Below are 18,933 nucleotides of genomic sequence, written 5' to 3'. Positions count from 1 at the left end.
GATCTCATTAAGAGGAACAGCTTTAGTAGAGAAGGTTCCCACCATCCCTGTCACTATCAACATCAATTGTCCAACCTATCTGGTGGGGAATCAATGAGCCCTAGGGTTCTGGGAATTGCAGTGCCTCAGACCACCAGCTCTGCTATCAGACTAGCACCTGCAGTTATTTTCCAAGGGAGTGACCCTTCTGAAAACAGAACCTATCAAATGTTCCCACAGGTGACACTACTTCTACCTCCTCAGCTACTGAAGACTGGGGGAAAATTCTAACTATCAATATCCTTGGCACTTTGAGGTGGTTCAACATCAGAAACAATATGGTTTGATCATTGGAAATAACATTTAATATGCTGCATTTGTATCTGCTTCGATTCAGCGTCCTAAGGATTACCGGACCTTTTGACATGACCTTAAGCTAAAACTGTAGAATAATAAGGTCCTGGGGAAGTTTTGTCTTCTTTTAGGTAGAGCTTCCCCATGTGGTAGGTGGGAGGAAAGAAGGTGAGCCAGGGAAATGTTGGTCCATAGCTCCTTAAAATGGAGGATCTGGGAAGAACCCAGAAACGGGAAAAGGAACCCACAGGAGTAAAGAAGAAGGAAGCAGAATCATGGTGGCAAAGTTCAAAGAATGAAAGGTGGCTAGTCTAGACCATTCCCCAAAATGGAGGTTCTGGGAAGAAGTTTTAACATTTTCTCCCCACAGTTTATGAAGTAATTTCTCATAGATAGAAGGACGAGCTATGGGAGATATTAATATTTGGTTTAGATGATATAATCAAATGGGTTCAATACTGGTTGAATGACTAAATTTAAAGAATAGTTTGTACAGCTGAACCAACTGTAGAGTGCTGGGCCTGGAGTTGAATAGATCTTAGTCCAAACCTTTCTCAGACACATACTAGTTGGGTGACCCTGAGAAATTCACGTACTCTCCATCAACCTCAGTTTCGTTGTCTATAAAATAGGGATAATAATATCTATCTCCCATGGTTGTTTTGAGGGTCAAATGAGATAATATAAATAATGTGCTTTGCAAACCTTAAAGCACTATATAAATACTAGCTATTATATTAGGTATTATTAATGGTTCAATGATAATGTGGCAAGAGGTTTACAGCTGAGTACTCCCAGCACCTATGCTTTTTTCAGTGACATTTAACATTTTTATCAATGACTTGGATAAAGTTATGGAATGCTCATCAAATTTGCTGATGACAAAGTTGGGAAGTACTGATGATAGAGTCAAGAGCTAAAAGAATCCTGCCAGACTAAAGCACTAGACTGAACTCATAAGATTAAAGTCAATAGAGATAAATGTGAAGTTTTGTACTTGGATAAAAAAAAAAATCATTGTCGCATCCGAGATGAGGGGAAGTATGGTTAGACAGCAATTCAGAAAAAGATCTGGGGTTTTAGTATTCAACGGTACAGTCAACCAAAAAATTAATGCAATTTTGTGTTGCATTAAAGAATGCTCAACTTCCAGGAATAGGGAGTGGATAATTCCACTGTAGTATTCTCTTGTCAAACCTCACCTGAAGTATTGTGTTCAGTTTCTAATGTCACAGTTTAAGAAGACCATTGATAAGCCAAGTGTCCACAGGATGGAAACTGGGATTAGAATTTATAGTCCATGTATTAATAACAACAATAATAATTATTATTAATATTTATGTGGTACCTACTATGTGTTAAATATTATGCTAAGCATTTTACCAATATTATCTCTTTTGATCCTCACAATAACATTGGGAAGTAGGAACTATTATTATTCTCATTTTATAGTTGAGAAACTGAGGCAAACAGAAGTTAAGTGATTGATCTAGGGTCACACAGCTAATAGTATCTTATTAGGATCATTTAAAGGAGCTGGGCCTATTTAGACCACAGAGGACTCACACGGGACATGATAGCTTTAGAAGTTTGCCTCATGGAGGAGAGGTTCAGAGTTGATCTGTTTGTCTGTCTGCCCTGAGAGGGCAAAGCAAAGAACTGAGAGTGGAAGTTATAATGAGGAAAATTTAGGTTTAGTATCAGGACAAACTTCCTAACAATTAGAGCATTTTTTAGAAAATAAATTTATTTTTTATTTTTTGTTTACAACACTCAGTTTCACAAGTTTTTGTGTTCCGAATTTTCTATTCCTCCCTCTTTTCCCCCTCCGCATCAAGACGGCATGTAATCCAATGTAGGTTCTACATATACCTTCATATTGAACTTATTTACATAATAGCCCAGTTGTAAAGAAGAATTATAACCAATGGAAAGAATCATGAGAAAGAAGAAATGAAATCAAAAAAAGCAGGAAAAAAGGGAGCAAATCGTTTGCCTCAATCTGCATTCAGACTCCATAATTCTTTCTCTGGATGTGCATAGCTTTTTCCATCATGAATCTTTTGGAGCTGTTTTTGAACCTTGCATTGATGAAAGGAGTCAAGTTATATGTATTGATGCTGAGTGAGGGGAGCAGAACCAGGAGATCATTATACATGATTACAGACACATGGTATCTAGAGCTGTTTTAAAGTAAGGTGGGCTGCCTCCAAGAGACTGGATTCTCCCTTCTTGGAGATCTTTGAGCAAAGACTGAAATAACACTTATTGAGCACCTTACAGTGAGGATTCCTTTCTTGCACGAATTGGGCTAGAGAGCCTCTGAAATCTCTTCCAATTTCTACCATTCTTCTGCAATTCTTCTCTTCCTTCAGATACTTTAGAAATGGATTCCTTCAGTACTCTCTCATCCTTGTGCCACTTCCAGCATGGAACCACTCAGTGTATATTTTTAGTCTTTCCAATTTTTCTCTGTATTTTTTCCAGTATCATTTCTATTTATTTTTTTCTGAGCACACATTTGGTTTTGCAATATTGGAGTCCAAATGTAGTGGTTCCATTGTCCTTGACGATGAAGAGAGTTAGGAAGATCCTTAGAGACCTCTTTCCCCTGTTTGTTGTCTTCTTGTTTCATCCTTCAATACCACCAGGATGAATGTGCTTAGTGGCCTTATTGCCAAACTTTCTTTAAATTATTTTTTCCCTCTATTGTTGTCTATTGTTTTTTAAGTTGCTTACTTTTCATTATCTTCTATCATCTGTTAGATTTTTTTTAATATGGTCAATATTCTTAACTTTTGCCATCTTTTACTATCATGTCTTTCTGCTTGGCAACTTGATCAAATATTTGCCAATTAAAGCATTTTTTTATGTTTCCTTTTTGTGTGTGTGTGTGTTTCCCTGCTACTGCAATTGATTTCCATTGTCTACAATTCTTTATAGAATTGTTTATAATAATTGTGGATGTATTTTCGTTCCCCATTTTCAATGTTAATAACTCAGTTTGAAGCTGTTTTAATTACATGTCAAATCTTTTTCTTATTTTTGTTCTTTCTTCCTGCTTTGTATCAATTTTGATCTTTGTTCTAACATGTGGATAGCCTGATTGTACACAGACAGTTGATTCACAGATGATTGCCATTTCAGTAGTGACTCATTTCCTGTGTGTAAAATATGATCAATTTCTGATGATGTTATTCAGTGCTCATCAGGTTTAGTGACTCCCAGTCTTTCCTCAAAGGAAGTATTCCCTGAATATAAGCATGAGGTTTCTGTGTAGCATCCAAGGTTTTGGCTTCTCTTGTGCCTTATTCTTTAACTATCTATTCCAGTGTATTTTTTTTGACAGGTTTGCCTAAATCCATCTAAAATCCACTGAGATCAGTAAGTTCCAAAGTATAGGCTCATATAATATGGAGGGTCTTATCAAGTTCTTCATATAATTTCTCTACTTCTTCATCCTCTACAAAAGAAACTGGTACATAAGTTGTGGAAATATTTTATCACTTGCACTGTAACACAAGATGGCCAAATATCCAATGAAATGATGTTTCTTGTTTTCTTTGGACGCATCATAAAACTAGTTTTGCCAATTTTTAAATTCACCTTTCCTAGAAGAAACTGTCTTCCATTTAGCTGAATTCTTTCATTTTGCTGTAAAGTCTTTCCTCCTTCCCCCCTTTGATTTATAGTGACAGTGTCAATATTGATGTAATTCAGATTCTTTAATGGTAGTTTTGCTGGTCACTGGAATGGACAGAGATCTCACATTTGGAGTAACAATGACTAAACTGCTGTTTATAGATGATCTAAAAGTGGTGTGATTTTTAACACCCTTTAATACCCTTGTTGCCCCTCTAACAAGATTGAAGACCCTAAAATGGGTCGCACAGCATGTCCTATTATTTTTTTAATAGGTTGCCATGGCCAAAGAATTATCAAGTGACCCACTCATTGGCAATGAGCCTTTCAGTAGTTAGCATGATTACTGCTTATGTTCTTAAGATTGTGCTTGAAGTCTTTCTGCTTTTTTTTTTTTTGTAGAATATTCCACACCTTTTGCTATACATAGCCTTCAAGAAGCCAGGGTCACTTCAGTACCACAATGAAGACCAGAGTAGGCCTTTATGGAGGTTAGAAATATATTTTTTCAATTTCCTATATATTTTGCATATCAGATTTTAATCAGGGGCATTTAATGCAAAGATTGTTTTCCCTAGTCAACAGCTTCTCAAATCATTCTAATGATATTGATTTTATTCATATAGACAATTGGTTACTCAATAATTTTCTCTAGGTTTGGACAACATAAAATAGAAAAACCTAATAAATCCTAAAATGCTACATAAAACTGTTGTGCAAATTCAGGGCGGAATTTGGGTAAATGACATGCAGCTATGCTTGAATGGATTCCAATGGTTTATTAATATTCACTGCCAAGTACAACATAGGAGAATATGGATAGGTGAATAGCAGTTCAATCAGGGATGGAATCATATGTGGCCTCTTTCACCCTCACTATTCAACTATCTTACTACCTGGGGCACTATGTTAAGTGGTAGACCAGTGGAGCAATGGGATATGCCCTCTGGTTGAAGGCACAAAGGTGTTGGGGCCCTGGGTTTATGCAGGGCTTTCAGATGAAGAATCTTCTTTGGCAGGTGTCAAATTACCTATGGGGCTGATATGGGAACACGAACCAGCAGCAAAAATGTGGTCTCTACAAAGCCAAGAAGGCCTACTCAGGATGAGGAAGGTAGAATTATAACTGTTTCACATCAGCAAGCTTACTGGAGAATTTCAATGGCTAATTCCAACCAGAACTGGGCTCAGTTTAAACCTTAAATGTTACCCACCCCTGTACCAGAGTTATATAATAAGGGGCAGATTTAGGGGAGTGGGGCCATAGACTTCTCTGACTATACCACAGGTAAGTTAATATTACCAGGGGCAGCACTGTATAATGCCAAGACAATTAGCCTCTAAGTCAAGTTGACCTGGGTTTGAGTCCTATCTCTGACATATACTGGCTGATGGCCTTGGGAATATCACTTCAACTCTCAGTGCCGTACATAACTTTCTAAGACTATAAATGACAGAACAGTTGCTGATTTGCTTTGATACAGGAACTTTCTTCATTGAAGAACTCCATACACCAGTATTATAATCACAGATCTTGACCCTTTCTTCCCCACCTTCCCCTGATATAGATATGATGTAGATATATGATATAGATAGACACTTGCCTTGGGCTGTGATGTATAAAATGTAGACAGTAGAGGATCAGGGTAGCAGGAGAGAGAAGGAAGGAAGAAGAAGGGAAAGCATGTTGTAGGAGGAGGAATCACAATAAAACTAGTGACTTATAGCCAGTCAGCAGCTCTTTAGATCTCTCCAAGGAAGGGGAAGTTTCTCTAAAGCAGTTACATAACAAAATTGTGAATTGCTTTTGCCCCCCAGAATTCTGGTGAGGTTAGAGGTCACAAAATTATGGTAGTAAAGAGATCCATTCCTCACTGTGGGAGGGGGATGGGGGAAATAATAAAGCCCCTTGTGTTCCCTGTTTGACAGTTATTTATTTTTTTATATTTGATGTAAACTTATCCTGATGCCTATGAAGTAAATCTGCATCTTACAAATTAGAATCTATGCAAATGAACCAAAGTTTTATAAACATGTAGGTATAATACAGCACTACTTCAATTTAAAGTTTATGAAATATGAAATATTTTTGGCTCCTATAAGCTCTTCCATCTGAGTGAGCCTCACTGTGCTTTCCCACCTCAGGCCTTAGTCATGACTGCTTTCTATGTTTAATATATCCTACCTCCATTTTTGACTAGTAAAATCCAACCACTCTTTCAAGGCCTAGCTCAACTTTTACCTCCTCCATGCAGTCTTCCATGACAGTCATGCTCACTACTGGCTTTACTGTGCTCTGTCTAACCTGCCCTTATGTAATTAAAGCTAATTTGCAAAATGCTGGTTTTTTTAAAAATGTATACATGTTTTATCATTTTTACTAGATTGGAAACCTCTCGAGAACAGGGACCAAATCTCATTTATCATGGCATCTTCTTTGGAAAAACAGATTGCAAATGAGGATAAAGATGATGAACTTATTTATAATAGTACCTTACAATTTGCAAAGCATTTGCCTATATTATCTTATTTGATCATGTAGGTTTTAAATAAATGTACATTGAATAAATGAATCTTGATAATTGGCGCTCTGGGATATAATTTTTTTTCCTGGAGACTTTAATACTTTCACTAAAGTGGATGTATGCCATGAATTTAGAACATAAATGTGTCTAGGGAAAACATAAGAAACTTGCTTTCATTTTTTTAAACAAAAATATTCTAAAATATATTTTAAAGCTAGACATATAGATGTTTAAAGATAGCGCTAACAAAGTTAACATAATATTTATTAAATATAAGCATTTTAATATTTTGTATATGCATTTAAAATACTTTGAAGTGCCTTAGTGAATTGAGAAGTTATGAAATTCCATGTATGATACCCCACTTATGTGGTATGTTAAATTTATCAAGTAGATAAACATGACTTTGCTCCTTGTTCCATTATTAAATAAGATGTTTTCCTGTGGGGGAAAAAAATCTCCAGAAGAATTAATAACTTGTGGCCAGAGGGCAGCAATTAAGGTGATATGATGCTCATCCCAGGTGTGCTAGTCCATCTTCAGCTCTCTGACTCCTGGGAGAGCTTTAGCACTTTTAAAACTTTGTGGTACTTTTCTTAGTGTTAACAGTGTCCTCACTGCCAGGTGTGCTTTTCCACTTTCCACCCTACCCAGATGCACAGGAATGTCTTCCACGTTTAGCCATCCTATCTCCTGACTCCAAGCTTGTAGGTCTTTCACACTTTCTCCTCATCTCTTTTTATCACAGAATGGAGGTACACCAAAATGGTAAGCTTAGTTTAACCTGACCTGATTCCTGAGTTGGCCTAACATTCAGTGTTCCTGGGAGCCCAGTGGTAACACTTAGGATATTGTTATCCTCATTGGGTTATTTGTTTGTTTGTTTTTGGCAAATGACATTACAAATAAATGGGCAAAGGGATATGAGATTGTGCAAGTGCAAGTGCAAAAAGACATGCTGGTATGATTTTGATTTTGTCCTGATTTTATCTATGAAAAAATCATCTTGCTTTGTCTTAGTACCTCGAAACAATGTAATTTTACAAGCTAGTATGGGTAAAATTGTTGGTGCCAGAACAAATCAGAACCAGAATTAGACATTTAGGAGCCAATGAGGGTTTATTGAGTTTGCCAGCAAAGGAGCTCCACCAAGCACAGAGACTCTTGAAGGAAGAAAAGGGCAAAGCTTATATAAGTTTCAACCTAGGCAGGAGGTAAATTGGGTATGGGGTATCTCTAGATTAGACTGGGCTTATTGCTGGGGGCTTTCAGGGTAGGAACAGGGCATGTGGCATCCCTTGATTAGAGAGGACCTGTTGCTGAAGTTAGTAATAGGAAAAGTTCTTCTTCAGGTTAGCTATCTCTTGTAACACAGCCTAATTGTTGTTCAGTTGTGTCTGACTCTTTGTGACCCTGTATGAGGTTTTCTTGGCAAAGATACCGGAGTAGTTTGCCATTTCCTTCTCCAGTACCCTAACAAATAGAACTATTTCAGATATTTGCTGTTTCAGCAGTAAGGAAGGTTGTAAGCAAGGGCAGGAGCTACAATACAAACAGGATGGGAGAGAAGATTGAGAAACTGTAGACAAAATGGAGAGTGACTTTAGTTTTCTTGGCTACCCATACTCATCTCTAATTTCAAGGGGTTAACATTTTAATCTTATCTGTGCCTGTCTTTGGTGATTATAATTTTTTCATTTATATAACCCTGGTTTCTTTATAGATTAACCCTGATAGACTTTGCTCTTCTCAGCAATAGAAGATGCAAAGACAACTCCAAAGGACTCATGATGGAGAGAGCTATCTATATCCAGAGAAAGAACTATGGATTCTGAATGCAGATTGAGGCACACTTTATGCTCGCCTTTTTTTCCTTTGTTTTTTTTTCTCTTTTGTTTTTGCTTTATTTTTTGTTTTTGTTTGTTCTTTCTCCTGATTCATTCCATTGGTCATAATTCTTCTTTACAACTTGACTATTGTGTAAATAAGTTCAATGCAAAGTTATATGTAGAAGATATCCTGGATTCCATGCTGTCTTGGGGAGGGAGGAGGGAGGGGAGGAAGAAAATCTGGAACTCAAATTTATGTGGAACTGAGTGTTGTAAACTAAAAATAAAAAATCTCAAAAAAATTAAAAGTTTTCACAGTCAGAAGAAAAAAGAATCCCATGGAGGTAATAAAAAAAATAGGAGATTGAGAATCCAAGGTACAGTTGCACTAAAATGTACGTAAACTTTGCAGATCACTTGAGGATGTCTTAATAATTCATTATTGATTCTAAAACTATCAAATTAAATATCACGTTAACTTGATTTCATGTTAGCTATCAAGTTAAATGGTTATTGCTATTATTAAGATTACCCTTGGTTTTCTCTTTGCTATTCATGATTATCAGCATTGCTGCTATCATTGCTAACAGAGTTCCTACTATATAAAAGACTATTTGGGAACTAAGAATGATGAAAAGCAAAAGTCTCTGCCTTCAAGGAGCTAGTATAGAAGATGCACTCAAAAAGATGACTCGTGTATTTTGAATACCAAATGCATGATATAGTCATGGCATCTTTCCCATTTGCATGGCTGATCTAATTCTTCAGCACTAGTAATTCTGTTCTTGTGTAGGAGATGTGTTGGTGAGGCTAGTGCAGGACATGTAACTTTCTAGAGATAATGAAGGATGGTGGGGAGAGCCAGGGGAAGTGTCAGAGATGAGAGAACCAAAGCTGAGGTAAGAGCCAGAGAGAGCCAGTGCAGAAACAAGCCTTGCTCCCCACTGGGCAGTCATTCTGAGTCTTCAGGTAGCATTTACATAAGGGATATTTTTATTTGCATATTCATAAAGCTCTGTGATATGTCATGAATGAACTAATAACCAAAAAAATTCTTCTCTTTGTCTTAAGAGAAATGGCAGGACTTCCAAGTAAAAGAGAACTGGCCTTGGAGTTGGGAAAGATCTGTTTTTGAGTCCATTAGCTCATTATTTATATTTATTTATTTATTTATTGGTTGGCAAGTCAATGTCCTTCTCTGTAAAATGGGGGTAGGTACCTCAAATGGCTGTTGTTGGGATCAAATGAGAAAATATGCATCAAGCTCTGTGTACACCTTGAAGTGCCATATACGTGTCAGACATTATTATGACTATTATTTTGTTCTCTTCCTTTTTGATGGAATTTAGGTAGAAAGAGCCCAAGGACAAGTTGTTAACTGTCATAACCTGTTATTCCATAATATTTAATGTTCTGTGCTTACCATGCAGGTGAATAAAATGAGTGGATTTATAACTGAATATGAGTATTAGGATGTAAGCTTATTCTTTATAGACTCAGTGAAAGCATCCTCAGAACAACTCCAGCAGCAGACAGGACAATTTAAATGATTTAGAACCTCCCATTTGCACATAGCTTTAATTTCTTCTAGTAGGTCTGTATGTTTTGAAAACTTTTCATTCCATGTAGTTTGGAGATTTTGAATATTTGGTTTGGCGACATCAATTAAAGCATCATTCTTATAATTTTTACGGATCAATGTTATATCCTGGACATTGTGGGCAACAATTTTATCTAAAATAATGTTCTAGTCTCAGGCCAGTAAAGCAGTGAGGGGCATAGTCGATAGAGTGCTAGATCTGGAGTCAGAAAGACCTGAGTTCAAATATGGACTCAGATGCTTAATAGTTGTGTGACCCCGGGCAAGTCACTGTACCTCTTTGCCTCAGTTTCCTCATCTGTAAAATGTGGATAATAATAGCACCTCTCCCCAAGGTTGTTTTAGGATCAAATGAAATAACAGTTGTAAAGTGCTTTAGTACAGTGTCTGGTACATAGTAAACGCCATACAAATAGTAGCTGTTATTATTATTGTAGTAGTAGTAGTAGTAGCAGCAGCAGTAGTGGTAGTTGATTTGTTGAATATTGAAGGATATTTTCAGATTTATATTTGTAGTGTGAGGACTTTACACTTCTTATATAAAATTCTAGCAACCTGATTGTATCTTTTCAAGTATCTGGTAGATAAAAGATTCTGGCAACCTGCAATGATATATTGCATAGTTTCTACCATTTCATTGCCTAATCTTAATTAATCAAGAACTTTGGACACTTTAAGGTTTAAGCTACTTCATTCTGTGTATTGTCTGGCATATTCTCAACTATATACCTTCTCTGATTTCTCTTTGTTATCAGATTGGATTAAATGGGTTTATTTGCTATTTACTACATGTGTTCTTTGTGTAACTGGCATTTGGTGGGAAATGAGTCAAGACTTGGATAAACAGCTTGGGCACTCTTTTCCTCTTAAGGGACAGTGATCAGGAGCTCAGCTCGAACCTAAAAATTGTCTTACCTGTATTAATAGGTAGATATAATTCAAGCCTACTACTCTTTTTTTTTCCTGAGGAAAACAGAGTGGTCAGCCTCTGGTCCCAAACTCTTATTTCTCCAGCTAAGAACCAAAACATCTCTTTGGAGAAGGGTGCAAGGAGGAGACACTGGAGATATCTGTTCATGCCTCCCCGTTAGCCACATCTAGACAGATTCATATGAATAATATACTAGGCTCAATGTACCACCATTATGATAAACCACCTCCGTTTCGCTAAAAAAAAGCTCTATGACCCAATCATTTTTTCTATGCTTCTTTCAATATATTTGACATATTATTGGTTGAATTCATGGGGATGCTGCCCTTAAAAGGTAGTAGTAATAATAATAATGGCAATAATAATAATTAATAATAATAATAATGCCTACTATGACTATTGCTACTACTGCTGCTACTCCTCCTCTTGTCACAACTACACCATCACCACCACCATCACCACCATCACCATTACTACTATTACTACTGCTGCTGCTGCTATTACTACTACTACCACTACCACTACTACCACGACCACCACCTCCATCACTACCACCACCACCACCACCACCACCACCACCGCCATCACTATCACCACCACCACCACTGTCACCACTACCACCGTTACCACCTTCCACAAATATTTCATGAGAAGAAGAAATTCCCACCTCCCTCTCATACCACCAAACTGAAGAAAAATGCTACTGGAGTTCCAAGTCAAAAATTCAGAAGACAGAAGAGAAAGATCCAAAATTGTGTGTCCCTTTAAAGTTTACTGATTAAGTAAGCTTTGTTGCTCAGTCCCCAATCCTCTTTGATGCTTCCCAGTGTTGGAGGTAGGAGGGGATCACAAGAGGATTATCTAGAGGTCTCTGGTTTAGCATATCCCTTATCAAGAGATGTTATAAGAGCCCTTATCAGAAGGGGTCAAGCTTTATGTTTACCTTTTGGGGAAGTGCTCCAGTGTCATATGATAGCGGTTGTGATTTCCACTAATAACTCTCCCATTGCACATGAGATGATTTTCTTACAAGTCTCAATCCCGTGTGTGTGTGTGTGTGTGTGTGTGTGTGTGTGTGTGTGTGTGTTTCCATGGACCTGGATTATGGTAGTTTTGAAATAGTCTCCTAAATCCAGGAACAGAGCTTTCCTGATCCTATCCAAGGCATGCAGTTGGCACTTGTTTAGCTTGTTTCTCATCTCTTTTTGTGTGTGGCTGTGTCTCTACCACTAACAGAGCTCCTATGGCACAGGCCAGAATAGCAGCTGCCCTGAGGGGATGCAGATGGGTGATTGTCCCCATTGTTCTTTTGTCTCAGGATTGGACTGGAGTCCCTGATCAATGCCATTCCTTAATTGACTGCAGAGGCCATTGCTGCTGATGCAAATTCATTCTTCACATAGGTAGATATAACCAAGAGAAATTCATATCTATGCTAAATCTAGAGCAATTTCCTTCAAAGAAGAAAGAGAACCTTATTTTGCCTTACATAAAAAATCCTTACCCCCAAAGGAATCCAAGAGAGAGAGAGAGAGAGAGAGAGAGAGAGAGAGAGAGAGAGAGAGAGAGAGAGAGAGAGGAAAAAAAAAATTGCAAATGCCAAGAGCATAGCAAAACAAAATCCCATTGCCACCATGTCCAAAGGACCTCCCTAGTTTTTTCAGGATCTGCCTGAGTCCAGAACATTTCCTAATTGGGAACAATAGCAGCTGATGTAAAGCTTATGTTTCTACTGAAAGACCAACGTCTAAATGAACAGTCTACAAATAAATGAGGCAACCGAAGATAATTTGCTTGGGGTACATTGCTGTGGCTTTGTTCATCATTTCCTATCTATTTTTCCTTGTAATATGTGGTTTGATTATTTAAAAAATGATTGCCTGTTATTTCTTTTTTAGGGGTGGTGTGAGGCTAATGGGACAAATGGATGTTACTTTTTGTGGGAAACCATGACAGAAGAAATCAAGTCATATGTTTCCAGTCATTGAAGCTGGATGGGTATAACTCTTTTTAATGGATAGGAGAACCGTGGGACTTCATGGAGCAATTGAGGATGAGAACTTTGAGGTAGGAGGTTCCATTAGAATAGAGTTTGACATATATATGAAGAAACTAGCTCAGTCCTGCAGCCTGGTCTTGATTGTTCCATGTTTCTAGGTATTAAAGAACATGGATTCTAATTAAATAAACTTATTGCATAAGTATTTTGTGGTCTTAAACAATGTACTAACACACTACTTATCTAGTTGCTATCCTGCCTACAGTTTCAATCCTTTGGAAAACAGAGCCCTTTCAGGAAATAAGTGGAAAAGGGTACTTGTCACAAAGTCCTTTCACTAAAGCTAGACCTTAATTACTGATATACTCATTAGGAGCCTTATTGACTACTTATTTTTAGTAAGCCTGATTATTTGAATGAATTAATGAAAACACATTTCTTAAGTGCTTACTGTGGGCCAAACACTGTGCTAAATGCTGGAGATAGCCAGAAAACTGCATTTGCTCTCAAGGAACTCATATTTTAATTCAGGAAAACAACACATATAGGTGAGTTTAGCTAAAGGATCAACTGAAAATCTGAGGGGTCCTAAGGATTCAGAGGCAGGGCAGATGGCAAGGCCTAGGAGTTTTTGCAATTCATGGAGTACATGCATCTGCCCTGCAAGGTGAGAAACCTGGAGGGGACTGGCCTACCACCCTTGGGAAGAGGGAGTTAGTCTAAAGGTCAGAGTAAAGCAGGTATTTTAGGTTCCCTCTGGCATGAGGGAGTGGGAGGATCAGGGAAAAGGGACTTGGGCAGAAAGATTAGTGATAGGTTCAGGGGCAACCTAGGATGGAGAAGGATGAGAGTGGTCTCCCATAATGCCAGCTTTGGCTGGAGCTTTTCAGGCACCCATGGGTTGGGTATGGGGCAGGGGAAGAAGTGATAGCATGTTGGTAGAAAACATGATAACTGATGGGTAGTCTAGGTACTGACCAGGAACCCAGGAAATGTTCCAAGACTTAGAGGAGGGCCTCTTGTATGATAGGAGAATTCTCCTCTCTGGAGAATTTATAAGTGGACATGATCAGGAATTGCACATGGATTGTTTGTGAGCTGCATGAGTGCTAGGGAGTATGGAAAAGGATACTCACATGAATGAGATCATGGAGACATTGACATAAGGAGTATATGATTTCTCAGTTCTCAGTAGATTAAAAACGGCAAAATAAGAGAGGCAAAGGGTAGAGGAGCTCTTAGAAGTTGGTTGACACCCAGCAGTCTGATATGGAGGGTAGATACAGAAATTTTTTTTTTAAATTAGTGAGTCAGTCAGTCAACAACAAGCATATATTAAGTGCTTACTATGTACCAGCCATTGTGCTAAACTCTGGGAATAGCAAGACCCCTGCTCTCAAGGAGCTAACATTCTAATGGTGGAGACAATTTTATATATATGAGATATATACAGATTAGATGGAAGGTAATCTCAGAAGGCAGGCACTAGTATAGTTATCCCTTCCACAATGTGGGGGCTAGGTGTGTGGTGCCTCCTCCCACCATGATCTGGAAAATGCATGTAAATTTTTTTGGTCCTCCCTTCATACCAGAGAAAAAGTCTAAATTATTATGATATTAAAAGAAAAAAAATGTTGGTGTTGTGCAATACTATACATATGTTTTATGTGTTTCTCAACTTTTTCTCTGTCATCTGTTGGCCTTCATGTGATGTCTACGACTTCAACAAAACTCCCAAAATATTCCCATTTAATTTCTTATGCGACCTTTGATATATCAAAACTGCAATGGGGAAAGTTGGGATGTGGAAGGAATAACTGTAGTCAGGAGGACTGGGAAAGAGCTCCTACAAAAAGTGGGTTTTGAGCTGGGTCTTCAAAGAAGCCATGGAATCTCTCCAGTGAGAGAGAAAGCATACTAGGCAAGGTGGACAGCCAGCGAGAAGGCACAAAATTGGGGGATAAAACAAAGAACAGTTAAATAAGTATATTTATTATAGTTTTATACATGTAAGTTCAGTTGTTTTTCAGTTGTGTTCTATTTCTCCTTCCCTTACCTCCCTCCCCCCTGAGATGGCAAGCAGTCTGATATAGGTTATACATGTGCAATCATGTAAAATATTTCCATATTACTCATTTTGTGCAAGAAGACTTGAACAAAGAAAGGAAGGAAGGACAGATGAAAAAGATAGCATGCTTCAGTATTTATTCAGACAACCTAAGTTCTTCCTCAGGAGGCCAATGACATTTTTTGTCATGAATCCTTTGGGATCATCTTGTATTGCTGAGAATAGTTCTTCATTATGCAATAATGCTGTTACTGTGCACATGTTCTCCTCTTTTTGCTCACTTCACTTTGTATTTGTTCATATAAGTCTTTCCAGGTTTTTCTGAAATCATCCTGTTTGTCATTTCTTAAAGCACAATAATATTTCTTTACAGTCATATACCACAACTTGTTCAGACATTCCCTGATTGATAGGTATCGCCTCAATTTCCAATTCTTAGCTACTACAAAAAGAGCTGCTATAAATATTTTTGTACAAATAGGTCCTTCTCCCCTTTTTTAATCCCTTTGGGATACAGGTTAAGCAGACCAACTTAGATTTTTACAAGATGTATATAGAATGGAAACCCGAGCAGGTTAACAAAAGGTGAATACATGATGATAAGAAGAGGGTCAGTAAGGGCTTAGGTGTTTGAGGTATTCAAAGGACACTAAAATATGGTTTTTAGAAGTTTCCTGGAGAAAATAAGACCAAAGAAGAGATATGATCATTGCTGGGAGTGAGACAATAACAGTCAGTGACAGAAGGACTCTGTTTTTTCTTCAAAAGAGAAAGTATGAAATAGTGGAAAGAAAACTTTTTCTGAACTCAGAAAACAAAGTGTCAAGCCATATTTCTGATGCTTTCCACTGGAGGGACTTGGGTCAAGTCATTAAACCTCCTTGGCCTTAGTTTCCTCCTCTGTAAAAGAAAGGAAGGAGAGAGGGAGTGTGATGAATGAGATCCCTTCCAGCTCTAGTTCTATGATCCAATTATTCTATGAGATTAATCTTTGGACTGAAATGGTCAGAATAAAAATGGTGGATAGAAAGTTGAAATCTAGGAGAAGATGTAGTAATATAGTCCTCACTTAATAATACCATCGAAGGAGGTAGAAATACTTGGGGGAAGAGCTTGATCTACTGGATGGACAGTGAGTGATTAAATTCTCAAGTTCAGCCCCTGCGCTCCAGACCTTTATTAAAGGGAGCTTTTGGACTTCTCTCAACTTTAGTTTGCTCTTCTGTAAAATAGAGATTGTAATAATTGCATGACCTACCTCATAGGGCTTTTGGAAGAATCAAGTATGATAGTTTAGATATCATTAAAATACCATATAAATGTGAGTTATTATTTATATACTTCATTCCTCCCCTGGAAAATATCACCTGATGACTCAATCTCTTCCCATTCTTTAAATCTACATCATTAAGGATTCTTGTTTGTATATGGGTTGGACTAAATCGCCACCGAGGATTCTTCCAACTCTGAAATTCTGTGATTCTAGATTGGTAGAAGGAGTACCCAGAGGGACAAAAACATGGATCATGAAAGTATATGGAAATTTCCAATCATGCCAGATAACCTATTTTATCAGACAATTTCTAAAAGCATGCCCTATAAATAATTGCATTAATAAATACTTAGCTGAATGAATGTCAAGTCATCCATTGTAAGTTTGTTGACACTTGCTTGACTATTACAAATTTGAAGAAGACTGAAGGTAAAAGATTCTGTAAGATGATGGAGTCTCATTGATATTTAACTCTAGGTCTCCTTAATCCAGATTCACTCAAAACTGTACTTATTTTTCAAATGAGAGAAGAATCAGCAAAGATTTTCTAGCTTGATTAGAAAGTAGGTAGGATAAACTCAGACAAGACAATTCTCTGGTAGAGAATTATGGAGAGTGATCTTCAGCTTGAAAACTTCTTCTATAGTAGAATGTAAGCATCCTAAAGGCATGGACCATCTTTATTTAGTATTATCATTTTAGCACAATGCCTGGCAGACAGTAAATGCTTAACAAATGCTTGTTGAATTTTGTAATTACACATGGAATTTTCCATTAAAGGCCAATGACAAGATCTCGTTGTGATGTACAGATCACTTTGGCTTCTCTAAAGCCTCTGCCAATGGAGCAAAAGTTTTGGCAGGACCTACAAAGCTAGGAAGGCTTCAAGTCTGAGTCAGAAATAGAATGGGGGTCTAAGGACCCATTGACTTGCTGCTGGTTTACTTTCGTGTGGGTCTGCAGTGTTGATATCTTATCTGTGCTCAGTTGCTAAATTATTTTTTTCTCATTTATATTAAAAAAAATCACCTCTAACAGAAATACTATAGAATTCAAATTTGTTAACTGGCTAATCAGATTTTCTGTTGAACTAAGGGATTAATCCCTTTAAAGCCTTCCCCTCCTCCCAAAAGACCTACTGCATGCCTTTTTGATCAATTTTTATTAAAAAAATATTTTATATGCAATAGTCCACTTTCCTGTTTTAGTAAGTGCTGTAAATTGAACTCTTTTTTCATTATTCAGTTCATACTTCTGTCTTAGTGTCATGGAAACTGGATAAAACTTAGAGTCAGAAGACCTGTTTTTGAATCCCAGTTTTGCCAGTTATTGCTGAGTGAACACAGAAAAATCTCTTTAGGCATCACACCCTTTCTTCCTTAATGGAACAGTTTTGTGTCAGTTTCATCACAATTTTGTTGCTGAGAATATTCCATCTCTCTCAGCCTGACATCCAAAGAAATTTAGCCTCTGCGGTCTTATCTATCTTTTTTCTCTGAACTCTTTAAAGGTTGCTCTTCCAAAATATAAAGTGCATATAAGACTGTTTTGGTTTTCCCTCTTCTATCACGGAGGCTAAGGAGGCACAATCACTCCACCCCAAGGTTTCCTATCATTTCTATTTATGTGACCTTCTTATTGATCAGAATCACATACAGAATAGCAGTTCTCTTCTTTATTCATAGTCTTCTATCTACTGATCATGAGCTGCATGAAGAAATCTATTTTACCTTGCTTAGTTTAAGAAGAACATTGAGAAGTTGGGTCCAGTGGAGGACAAACTGCGTGGTGAAAGACCATGAGCTTATGTCCTAAGAGTATTGGTTAAAGGAACAGGATCTATTTAACATGGAGAAGACTTGGGAAGGACATGATAGTTGGCTTTTGAGCATTTCAAGGGCTGTCATGTGAAAAGGGATTAAACATTCTAGGGATAGGAGGAATAAATTTATTCTGTTTGACCCCAGAGGGTAGAACAAGAATCAGAGTGGAAGTTGCAAACACCAATTTAGGCTTGATGCCGGAATAAAACCTTCCTAATAATTTGAGCCATCACAAAGAGGAATGGGTTGCCCTAATAGGTGATAGATTACCCCTTCTTGGAAATATTCAAGCAGAGATTGTGGATGATTTGTAACGTGCATTATAGTGGGGATTCCTTTCATGTATGGATTTGACTTGATATCCCAGAGACAGCTAGATGGCAAGGTGGATAGAACACTGGATCTGGAGTCAGGGGACCTGAGTTCCAATCCAGCCTCAGATGTGTACTAGCTGTGTGACCCCAGGCATGTCATTTAACTTTTGTCTACCTTAGTTTCCTTATCTGTAAAATGGGGATAATAAAAGCACCTACTTGCCAGGATTGCTGTGAGGATAAAATGTGATAATATTTATAAAGCATTTTGCAAACCTTTCAAAGCACTCTGTAACTGATAGCTATTGGTGGTGGTGTTTCCTCTAAGCTACCTTCTAACCTTCAGATTTTGTGAGTCTATTATCAGTTGCTCAGCTCATGGCAGAGAAAGATTCAGTCTAAATAGTTGAAATCCTCCATCACTAGCATAACATATTATTGCTTGCAAAATTCATAATTAAAATCTTTTAGCCTGATTCTCTGCAGGATAATTCCTCCATAATCCATAACACTTTTATTTCTACATCCATTGATCCTGAACCAAATAGTTCCTGCCTTACTTCTCTGCCAGTTTGTAAATTTGAATATACCTTCAT

Source organism: Trichosurus vulpecula, chromosome 1, assembly GCF_011100635.1.
Source record: "Trichosurus vulpecula isolate mTriVul1 chromosome 1, mTriVul1.pri, whole genome shotgun sequence".
Taxonomy (NCBI): domain Eukaryota; kingdom Metazoa; phylum Chordata; class Mammalia; order Diprotodontia; family Phalangeridae; genus Trichosurus; species Trichosurus vulpecula.
The sequence above is the reverse complement of the archived record's forward strand: the minus strand, read 5'-3'. Positions refer to the sequence as shown.